Source organism: Palaemon carinicauda, chromosome 37, assembly GCF_036898095.1.
Source record: "Palaemon carinicauda isolate YSFRI2023 chromosome 37, ASM3689809v2, whole genome shotgun sequence".
In the NCBI taxonomy this organism is placed as follows: domain Eukaryota; kingdom Metazoa; phylum Arthropoda; class Malacostraca; order Decapoda; family Palaemonidae; genus Palaemon; species Palaemon carinicauda.
The window spans coordinates 67,344,826-67,356,369 of record NC_090761.1 but is presented as its reverse complement, the minus strand read 5'-3'; positions in this window follow the sequence as shown (position 1 = coordinate 67,356,369).

Sequence of the window (11,544 nt, the reverse complement as noted above, 5' to 3'; positions counted from 1 at the left end):
AATAACTTAAAAGAATGTTATACACAGAGACACAAAATACTTCTTGATATATTTTACCTAATATTTTAGCGCCACGTTCTTCACCTTTTCAATTTTCAAACAGTTGATCTTATTAATATAAAAAAAATTTCTTGACAGCATTAATTCCCTTATTATTATTATTATTATTATTATTATTATTATTATTATTATTATTATTATTATTATTATTATTAGCAAAACTACAATCCTAGTTGGAAAACCAGGATGCTATAAGCCCAATGGCTCCAACAGAATAAAATAGTCCAGTGAAGAGAGGAAATAAATAAATTACACTAGAATTATTAACAATTAGAATAAAATATTTTAAGAACAATGGCAACATTAGAATAGATGTTTCTTATCTAAGCTCTACAAAAACTTAAAAAAAAAAAAAAACAATAGGGAGAGAATTAAGATAGAATAGTGTGCCTAATTATACCCTCAAGCAAGAGAACTGTATCCCAAGATATTGGAAGACCACGGTTCAGAGGGTAGGGCACTACAGTCAACTTACGTAAGAGTTGACGCAAGTACATGATTATCCAGCTTGACTTTCATGGACAATTCAGGTCTAGCCAATCCTCTGTACACACCTTCTTGCTGCACCTTTCGTGTGACTCATTTCTCTCATCCTGCCATCGTCTTTTATGTTTACTCTCAGATATAAGCCACTCCTATTTCCCCATCATTTTGAATGTTGTTACTCCATTTCCTTGGTCTCCATTTATTCTCAAGGTTTTTATTACTTCATATCTTATTCGTACCTTTCTTTCGAAACTCTTGCGCTGCGTTTAACAGGTTGTTCTTAGTGTTCCCTGATAGTGCTGCCCTGTGGTAGGGGTGTGAGCATACTATCAACGTACGTTCTCTGTGTCGTAGAAAGCGACTAAACGGACAGCTGCTGTCCTGCAGTCTTGCTTTTTAGCAAAGGGCTATGCCAACTGCCAATAATTGTTTTTTTTTTTTTTTTTTTTTGCAAAAGGATTGGTCCACTGCCAATAACTGTTGAAACTAGTGCTTTATAGTCTTGCCTTTTTAGTAAAAGGCTAGGTCCACTGCCAATAATTGTGGAAACTGCTGCTTCATAGTCTTGCCTTTTTAGTAAAAGGCTAGGTCCACTGCCAATAATTGTTGAAACTGCTGCTTCATAGTCTTGCATTTTTAGTAAAAGGCTAGGTCCACTGCCAATAACTGTTGAAACTGCTGCTTTATGGTCTGGCCTTTCTAGTAAAAGGCTAGGTCCACTGCCAATAACTGTGGAAACTGCTGCTTCATAGTCTTGCCTTTTTAGTAAAAGGCTAGGTCCACTGCCAATAATTGTTTTTTTTTTTTTTTTTTTTGCAAAAGGATTGGTCCACTGCCAATAACTGTTGAAACTAGTGCTTTATAGTCTTGCCTTTTTAGTAAAAGGCTAGGTCCACTGCCAATAATTGTGGAAACTGCTGCTTCATAGTCTTGCCTTTTTAGTAAAAGGCTAGGTCCACTGCCAATAATTGTTGAAACTGCTGCTTCATAGTCTTGCATTTTTAGTAAAAGGCTAGGTCCACTGCCAATAACTGTTGAAACTGCTGCTTTATGGTCTGGCCTTTCTAGTAAAAGGCTAGGTCCACTGCCAATAACTGTGGAAACTGCTGCTTCATAGTCTTGCCTTTTTAGTAAAAGGCTAGGTACACTGCCAATAATTGTTGAAACTGCTGCTTCATAGTCTTGCATTTTTAGTAAAAGGCTAGGTCCACTGCCAATAACTGTTGAAACTGCTGCTTTATGGTCTGGCCTTTCTAGTAAAAGGCTAGGTCCACTGCCAATAACTGTGGAAACTGCTGCTTCATAGTCTTGCCTTTTTAGTAAAAGGCTAGGTCCACTGCCAATAATTGTTGAAACTGCTGCTTCATAGTCTTGCATTTTTAGTAAAAGGCTAGGTCCACTGCCAATAACTGTGGAAACTGCTGCTTTATGGTCTGGCCTTTCTAGTAAAAGGCTAGGTCCGCTGCCAATAATTGTTGAAACTGCTGCTTTATGGTCTGGCCTTTTTAGTAAAAGGCTAGGTCCACTGCCAATAATTGTTGAAACTGCTGCTTTATGGTCTGGCCTTTCTAGTAAATGGCTAGGTCCACTGCCAATAACTGTGGAAACTGCTGCTTCATAGTCTTGCCTTTTTAGTAAAAGGCTAGGTCCACTGCCAATAACTGTTGAAACTGCTGCTTTATGGTCTGGCCTTTCTAGTAAAAGGCTAGGTCCGCTGCCAATAATTGTTGAAACTGCTGCTTTATGGTCTGGCCTTTCTAGTAAATGGCTAGGTCCACTGCCAATAACTGTTGAAACTGCTGCTTCATGGTCTGGCCTTTTTAGTAAAAGGCTAGGTCCACTGCCAATAATTGTTGAAACTGCTGCTTTATGGTCTGGCCTTTCTAGTAAAAGGCTAGGTCCACTGCCAATAATTGTTGAAACTGCTGCTGTATGGTCTGGCCTTTCTAGTAAAAGGCTAGGTCCACTGCCAATAATTGTTGAAACTGCTGCTTTATGGTCTGGCCTTTCTAGTAAATGGCTAGGTCCACTGCCAATAACTGTTGAAACTGCTGCTTTATGGTCTGGCCTTTCTAGTAAAAGGCTAGGTCCGCTGCCAATAATTGTTGAAACTGCTGCTTTATGGTCTGGCCTTTTTAGTAAAAGGCTAGGTCCACTGCCAATAACTGTTGAAACTGCTGCTTTATGGTGTGGCCTTTCTAGTAAAAGGCTAGGTCCACTGCCAATAACTGTTGAAACTGCTGCTTTATGGTCTGGCCTTTCTAGTAAAAGGCTAGGTCCACTGCCAATAACTGTTGAAACTGCTGCTTTATGGTCTGGCCTTTCTAGTAAAAGGCTAGGTCCACTGCCAATAACTGTTGAAACTGCTGCTTTATAGTCTGGCCTTTTTAGTAAAAGGCTAGGTCCACTGTCAATAATTGTGGAAACTGCTGCTTTATGGTCTGGCCTTTCTAGTAAAAGGCTAGGTCCACTGCCAATAACTATGGAAACTGCTGCCTTGCAATTGTACTATTTAGTCAAAGCTTAGGCCCACCGCCAATAACTGTGGTTGACTGCAAGGGCATGCGATCGTAAAAACCCACTGCCACAGATTAAACTGCCTGATTAGGAAGATCATTCCACAGTTTGGAAACCTCTTAGACCTTAGGCACGCTATGTAAAATCATCTTGTTTTATGGACACAAAAAAGTCCCTCATTCCTACTAATGCACGGACATTATTTTCATAATGAGAAGTAGCTAACTGTCTGTCTTACGTATGGCTAACTTTCTGTCTTACGTATGGCTTTCTTTATGATCACTGAACATGGTTCTTATCGTTTATCATAGGTATAACTATACTCTCTCTCTCTCTCTCTCTCTCTCTTTTTTTTTTTTTTTTTAATGAGGCACATTTGCACTGACTCCCAGTGGTGCCCTTTTAGCTCGAAAAAGTTTCCTTATGACAGCCCAATCAGCTATTAAGACACTTTTCATAGCTAAAAGGGCACCCATGCGAGTCAGTGCAAATGTGCCTCATTAAAAAAAATTGAGTATAAGTCAAAATGAATCCTCTTGGAATGAATCCTACTGCGGCAAGGGGTATAGCTATTTTCACCATGAGTTAGTTTTATCAATTCCATGTTTTTAGTAGATTCTGGTATTCAAAGTAAGTTTATAATAATATGGTTTTCTTTATTCTTAGTGTAATTTGTCTCAATTTGTATTGAAATATATGAAAAGTAACAAAATTATGCAGCGTGCATCCGAAGACAAGCTCCTGTCCTCGACTTCGGTGGGAGTTGTTATTAAATTTAGAATTACCATCGCCATACTTTATAATATATCTATTTATTTAACATCATTTATTGACAAAACCTATATCTAAGGGAGAAATTTATATTAATAAATAAGTTTCGATTCACAGTACTTGGTAATCATTTGAAAACAATGATGGTATTCGGACAGAAATACTTCCGACCAATAAGCTATTAGGAAATTTTCCGAGCTAAAAGGGCACCCCTGCGAGTCGGTGCAAATCTGCCTTGTTAAAATAAAATGACTATAGTGGAGAATTTTATGAGGAAAAGATGACAACTGAAATAGTATGATAATGAAAGTCTTGATGGATGCTGAAGTAAGAAGGATCTGTTGAGCCAACTTCCCTTTACAGAAATTGGGAATGAATGCTGAATTTGTGTGAGATAATTAATTAACTAGTGAAGAATTTTATGAGGAAAAGATGACAACTGAAATAGTATGATAATGAAAGTCTTGATGGATGCTGATGTAAGAAGGATCTGTTGAGCCAACTTCCCTTTACAGAAATTGGGAATGAATGCTGAATTTGTGTGAGATAATTAATTAACTAGTGAAGAATTTTATGAGGAAAAGATGACAACTGAAATAGTATGATAATGAAAGTCTTGATGGATGCTGAAGTAAGAAGGATCTGTTGAGCCAACTTCCCTTTACAGAAATTGGTCGTGGCAGGACCATTACAAATATTGGTCCCGAGTAGTAGCAGTCTACTGGAAACGACCCCGACTCGCATACCGTTGGTTGGGGGTTCGACTCCATTTAAGCCTGACAGTTTTCAGTAGATTTGGCAACTATTTTGAGCTAGGATGGAATATTTAAGGGGAGCCATTTCATAGCCCTTTTCGTTTTTTTTTTTTTTTTTCTGGAGGCACCTACTGCAAGGGGAAAGGAATTAATGTTAATTAAATACACACACACACACACACACACATATATATATATATATATATATAAATATACACATACATATATACGTATATATATGTATGCATATATAAATGTGTATATACATATATATAGACATATATATATATATACAGTATATACACACATATATATATATATATATATACACACACATATATATATATATATATATACACTATATATATAACCTATTAAACGTCATCTCTCTCTCTCTCTCTCTCTCTCTCTCTCTCTCCGTTCGTTTATTTCCCCAATTGCTGAATTGATGAATAATGTAGTACTGTTAGCGCATGGTAATAAGCAATAAATACTTATGAGTAATCAAATGAGCCAGAATTATATATATATATATATATATATATGTATATATATATATATATGTGTGTGTGTGCGTATATGTATAAACATACATGTATATATATATATATATATATATGTATATATACACACATCTATATATATACTGTAATGATGATAATAATATGATAATAATAGTAGCTAATTAAATTAGCTTATAAAAAACGCTTTTTTTTTCTTTTAAAGGACTAACAAAGGAAGAAGAGGAACGTGCTAGTTTTCCCAAATCATTGGGGCAAAGTGGACTAACTTACGCCATGTATGTGCTCATTATATTCTAGTCAGCGTTATTGCTGTATGCATACCAGCTTACGGGCTGTCTAGTGCAAGAGCCCGAGGCTAAAACGAACGAACGATTGCATACCGAGAGAGAGAGAGAGAGAGAGAGAGAGAGAGAGAGAGAGATAAGGGTGTTGATATTCAGTGTTACCACACCTATCACATGAGACATTTTGGCTCCATGTATCTCCTTTTTTAGAGAGAGAGAGAGAGAGAGAGAGAGAGAGAGAGAGAGAGATAAGGGTGTTGTTATTCAGTGTTACCTCACCTATCACATGAGACATTTTGGCTCCATGTATCTCCTTTTTTAGAGAGAGAGAGAGAGAGAGAGAGAGAGAGAGAGAGAGAGAGAGATAAGGGTGTTGTTATTCAGTGTTACCTCACCTATCACATAATACATTTTGGCTCCATCTATTTGTTTTTTTTTTAGAGAGAGAGAGAGAGAGAGAGAGAGAGAGAGAGAGAGAGAGAGAGATAAGGGTGTTGTTATTCAGTGTTACCACACCTATCACATGAGACATTTTGGCTCCATGTATCTCCTTTTTTGAGAGAGAGAGAGAGAGAGAGAGAGAGAGAGAGAGAGAGAGAGAGAGACAAGGGTGTTGTTATTCAGTGTTACCTCACCTATCACATAAGACTTTTTGGCTCCATCTATTTCATTTTTTTAGGGAGAGAGAGAGAGAGAGAGAGATAAGAGTGTTGTTATGCAGTGTCACCACACCTATCACATTATTATTATTATTATTATTATTATTATTATTATTAACTGCTAAGCAATAACCCCAGTTGGAAATGCAGGATGCTCTAAGCCCAGGGGCTCCAACATAGAAAATAGCGCTGTGAGGAAAGGCAACAAGCAAAAATAAAATATCTTTAGAACAGTAACAACATCAAAATAAATATCTCCTCTATAAATTATAAAAACTTTAGAAAAACAAGAGGAAGAGAAATAAGATAGAATAGTGTGCCCAAGTGTACCCTCAAGCAAGAGAACTTTGATATGAGACATCTAACTCCCTCTATTTCCTTTCTCTAGGGAGACCTCAAGAGAGAGAGAGAGAGAGAGAGAGAGAGAGAGAGAGAGAGAGAGAGAGAGAGAGAGAGAGTTTTTCGTCATTTAGTGGTGTTACCACACTATCACAGACATTTTGGCTCCACCTTTTATTTAGGAAGACGTCAGTTGGCTTGTGTACATTTATCTCTCCGGACGTACCTAGATGACTAATATGTAATTGCATGAATAAGCAAATGAATTACTCCATACCTTTAGCGTTACCATCTCCGTCCTTGGTTATTTTCCCAGTAATTCTGATTGACATGGCCTTGTGCATCGCTATACATATATCCTGGATATCTGGCAACATGGACCGTTCATTTCCGTTCTTAAATTGAGAAATATTAGTTGGAGAATAGACAGATACTTTCGCTTCCGTCTACTAAGAAATATCAGTTGGAGAATAGACAGATACTTTCGTTTCCGTCTACTATGAAATATCAGTTGGAGAATAGACAGATACTTTCGCTTCCGTCTACTATGAAATATCAGTTGGAGAATAGACAGATACTTTCGCTTCCGTCTACTATGAAATATCAGTTGGAGAATAGACAGATACTTTCGCTTCCGTCTACTATGAAATATCAGTTGGAGACTAGATAGGTTATTGTTTTCAAAATATTTTATTTTAATTGTTCATTACTTCTTATATAGGTTATTTATTTCCTTATTTCCTTTCCTCACTGGGCTATTATTTTGTTATTGTATTTAGGTTTTTTTTAACGAATTTTGAAGCTTGTTTTTTCTGAGTAAAAGTTTTTATTTATAATTAATGTTATTATTATTATTATTATTACCAAATTTTTTTATATTTTGTTTCTTTTTTTTATTGTATTGAGGTTTCTTTGTTTTATTTTATTTTTTTTTTATGAAGAATTTCCAAGAATTTCGAAGTCTGTCTTTTCTGATTAAAACATTTTATCCATTTTTAATGTTATTATCATTATTGCTATAATTATTATATATTTTTATTGTCGTATTGTATTAAAGTTAAGAATTAAGAATCCTGTCTTTCCCGAGTATTTTTTTTTATTCATTATTAAAGTTATCATTATCGTCATTGCTACAATCATTACAATTATCTTTATCCCTTGCCTTAAAGTGGGTCTTCTATCAAAATTACTATAATTATTAAATTTTTTTTTCATCGTATTAAATTTTTTTTCAAAGAATTTTAAAGCCTCTTTTCTGAGTAAAAGTTTTTATTCGTCTTTAATGTTATTATTATCGTCATTGCTACAATCATTATAATTATCTTTATCCCTTGCCTTAGAGAGGGTCTTCTATCAAAATTACTATAATTATTATAATTTTTTTTTCATTGTATTAAATTTTTTTTCAAAGAATTTTTAAAGCCTCTCTTTTCTGAGTAAAAGTTTTTATTCGTCATTGATGTTATTATTATCGTGATTGCTACAATCATTACAATTATCTTTATCCCTTACCTTAAAGAGGGTCTTCTATCAAAAATTACTATAATTATTATAATTTTTTTTCATTGTATTAAATTTTTTAAAAAGAATTTTAAAGCCTCTCTTTTCTGAGTAAAAGTTTTTATTCGTCATTAATGTTATTATTATCGTCATTACTACAATCATTATAATTATCTTTATCCCTTGCCTTAGAGAGGGTCTTCTATCAAAATTACTATAATTATTACATTTTTTTTTCATCGTATTAAATTTTTTTTCAAAGAATTTTAAAGCCTCTCTTTTCTGAGTAAAAGTTTTTATTCGTCATTAATGTTATTATTATCGTCATTACTACAATCATTATAATTATCTTTATCCCTTTCCTATTTTCCCTCAACCTAGCTGCTATGTCAGACCTCAGCAGACAGGGGTCACTTGCCTTAGGCACTGCTCATCGCAAGGAACTAGCTATCCTTCGATGAATCTAGACAATAAATCCTTTATGAGGCCCTTTGCGTCAATAGGCGTAGGGGGGAGATGATAATGATGATGATATCCTATTTTATAATCACCCCCAAAAACACAGACGGCTCGTAGATACGAATGTTTAATTTCTCAAGAAGGAAGAGTAGAGGATTTCTATATGGGAAATATACCGTTTAAAATAGAATTTGGAAGATTACGTATACAGTACCTGCCTTTCCTAGAGCGCCTCTCTCTCTCTCTCTCTCTCTCTCTCTCTCTCTCTCTCTCTCTCTCTCGTGGAAATAACCCGAAATGCGAAATCTCTCTCTCTCTCTCTCTCTCTCTCGTGGAAATAACCCGAAATGCGAAATCTCTCTCTCTCTCTCTCGTGGAAATAACCCGAAAATTGCGAAATCTCTCTCTCTCTCTCTCTCTCTCTCTCTCTCTCTCTCTCTCTCTCCTTTATATATATATATATATATATATATATATACACACACATACATACATACATACATACATATATATATATATATATATATATATATATATATCGTTGATTCCTGACCGTATTTGTTGTTGTTGTATTCTTTACTTCTAGTGGATCCATTTAATATATATAATTCCCGTGGATCTTATATAACTAGAATTCCAAACTTACCTAACTGTCTTCTTTGCGTTTCATCCACTTCAGTTTTAAAAGATTCACGAAACACAGAGCAATTTTCACTCTAGTTTCGGATGAATGAAGTTACGTTACTTCCTAAGCATGGAGGCGGGGTTCGGGAGCTGATCTTATGTATATAATGTGAGTTTATGCTAAAGTGTTCACCTGTCCCTTGCCTATTCCATTCATGAGCGACCTTTAAATAAAACCAGATTTCCTGGAGGAACGTTTTCAATGAGCCACCACAAAAGTAAGTGAAGAGACCCTTAATATAATGAACATCGCGATAACAGAAATATTGTTTATATATTTCCTTATTTTCCTTCCCTCGCGTGGCTATTTTTCCTTGTTGGAGCCCTTGGGCTTATAGCATCCTGTTTTCCCAATTGGGGGTGTTGGTTAGCTAGTAATAATAATAATAATGTTAATAATAATAATAATAATAATAATAATAATAATAATAATAATATGGGCTTATAACTTCCTGCTTTTACAACTAAGGTTATAGCTTAGCTAGTAACACCAACAATAATTGTAATAATAATAATAATAATAATAATAATAATAATAATAATAATAATAATAATAATTATTGTTATCATTGATATTTTTATCATTATTATTAATATTATTATTATTATTTTTATGATTATTATTATCATCATTATTATTATACCTCCAGACCGTGATATACACATACTAAAACGCTGGTTTTCCTTCCTATTGGTCGACCGAGACGTATTTAACCCTTTAATATTTTCCCTGACGGTCAAAGGATCAGTTTTATCCAAGATTTAGATTCGTTCAGTTACCCTCCTCCTTTCGACCTCCAGGAGACTGCCATTGATCTCGATGACCTCGTTCCTCAGGGGATGTCCTTTCGCGTGGGATACGTTTTATAGGAAAACGGTATTTTTCGTTTGACGGTTGGTCAAGGAGTCGGGGCATTTGCTTTTTCCTTTAACCAACTCGAGGGAAATACGGGGTCGAATTGATTTTTTTTTTCTTTTATTATTATTATTATTATTATTATTATTATTATTATTATTATCATTATCATCATCATCATTATTAATAGTATTATTATTACTATCATCATCATCAATATCATGTTTATCATTTGTCATTATTATTATTATTATTATTATTATTATTATTATTATTATTTTTATTATTATTATTGTTATTATTATTAAGATTATTGTTTTTATTATTATTATTATTATTATTATTATTATCATCATTATTTTCATTATTATTATCCTTCATCATCGTCAACATCATGTTTAGCATTATATATATATATATATATATATGTATGTATGTATATATATATTCATATGTGTGTGCATGTAAATTTATACATATTTATATATACACATGCAAATTTATATATTTGTATACACATTATGCATATATATATATATATATATATATTATAGTGTTTGTATGTATCATTATCAGTATACAATGTATGTGTATATACACTCTGAGTTATTTTGATGATCAGCTAACGTAAGAAACTGAAAATCGAAAAGAACGGAAATTTTATCAGTAAATTCCATAAGCGAATTGCTAATGAAATAATAAAAGGAATCTTCTTAACAGAGAGAGAGAGAGAGAGAGAGAGAGAGAGAGAGAGAGAGATTGATTGAAGTATGGAAAAAAGATAGATATATTAAAAAGTAAATTCTCAATTAATATTGTATAATGAAAGAGTATAAAATTAGATGAGAATTATTTTGCCACAGGACACGTATTAATGTTAACGCAAATACTTCGTTTTAGCTCAAATGTGAAATCATTAGAAAGAAATATTGAAACAAAAGGTTTTCCTAGCATTTCTTGGCCTTACGTGAGGTCAGACATAGCCTAGATATTCGTGAATAGCGTTCATCTTCCTTCACCGTTAGTTAGGATAATCTAAGAATAAACTCAATATTAATAAGAGGAAAAGGCAGTAACCTATAGAAGAGGGTGCACCTCCCTAAAGAAAAGTTCGTTTGAAATGCATAATAATAATAATAATAATAATAATTATTATTATTATTATTATTATTATTATTATTATTATTATTATTATTATTATCACTAGCTAAGCTACACTCCTAGTTGGAAAACTGAGATGCTATAAGCCAATAGGGCTCCAACAGGGTAAAATAGCCCAGTTAGGAAAGGAAATAAGAGAAAACAATTATATGAGAAGTAATGATCAACCAAAATATAATAATAATAATAATTATTATTATCATTATTATTATTATTATTATTATTATCACGAGCTAAGCTACACCCCCTAATTGGAAAACTAAGATGCTATAAGCCCAAGGCCTCCAACAGGGAAAAATAGCCCAGTTAGGAAAGAAAATAAGAGAAAAGAATTAATGAGAAGTAATGATCAACCAAAATATAATAATAATAATAATAATAATAATAATAATAATAATAATAATAATAGAAAAGATCCAACTTTTGTGCCTTACGGATATCTTACTGGAAGATGTAAATACGAATGTAACAGTTGGACAATTTATACAG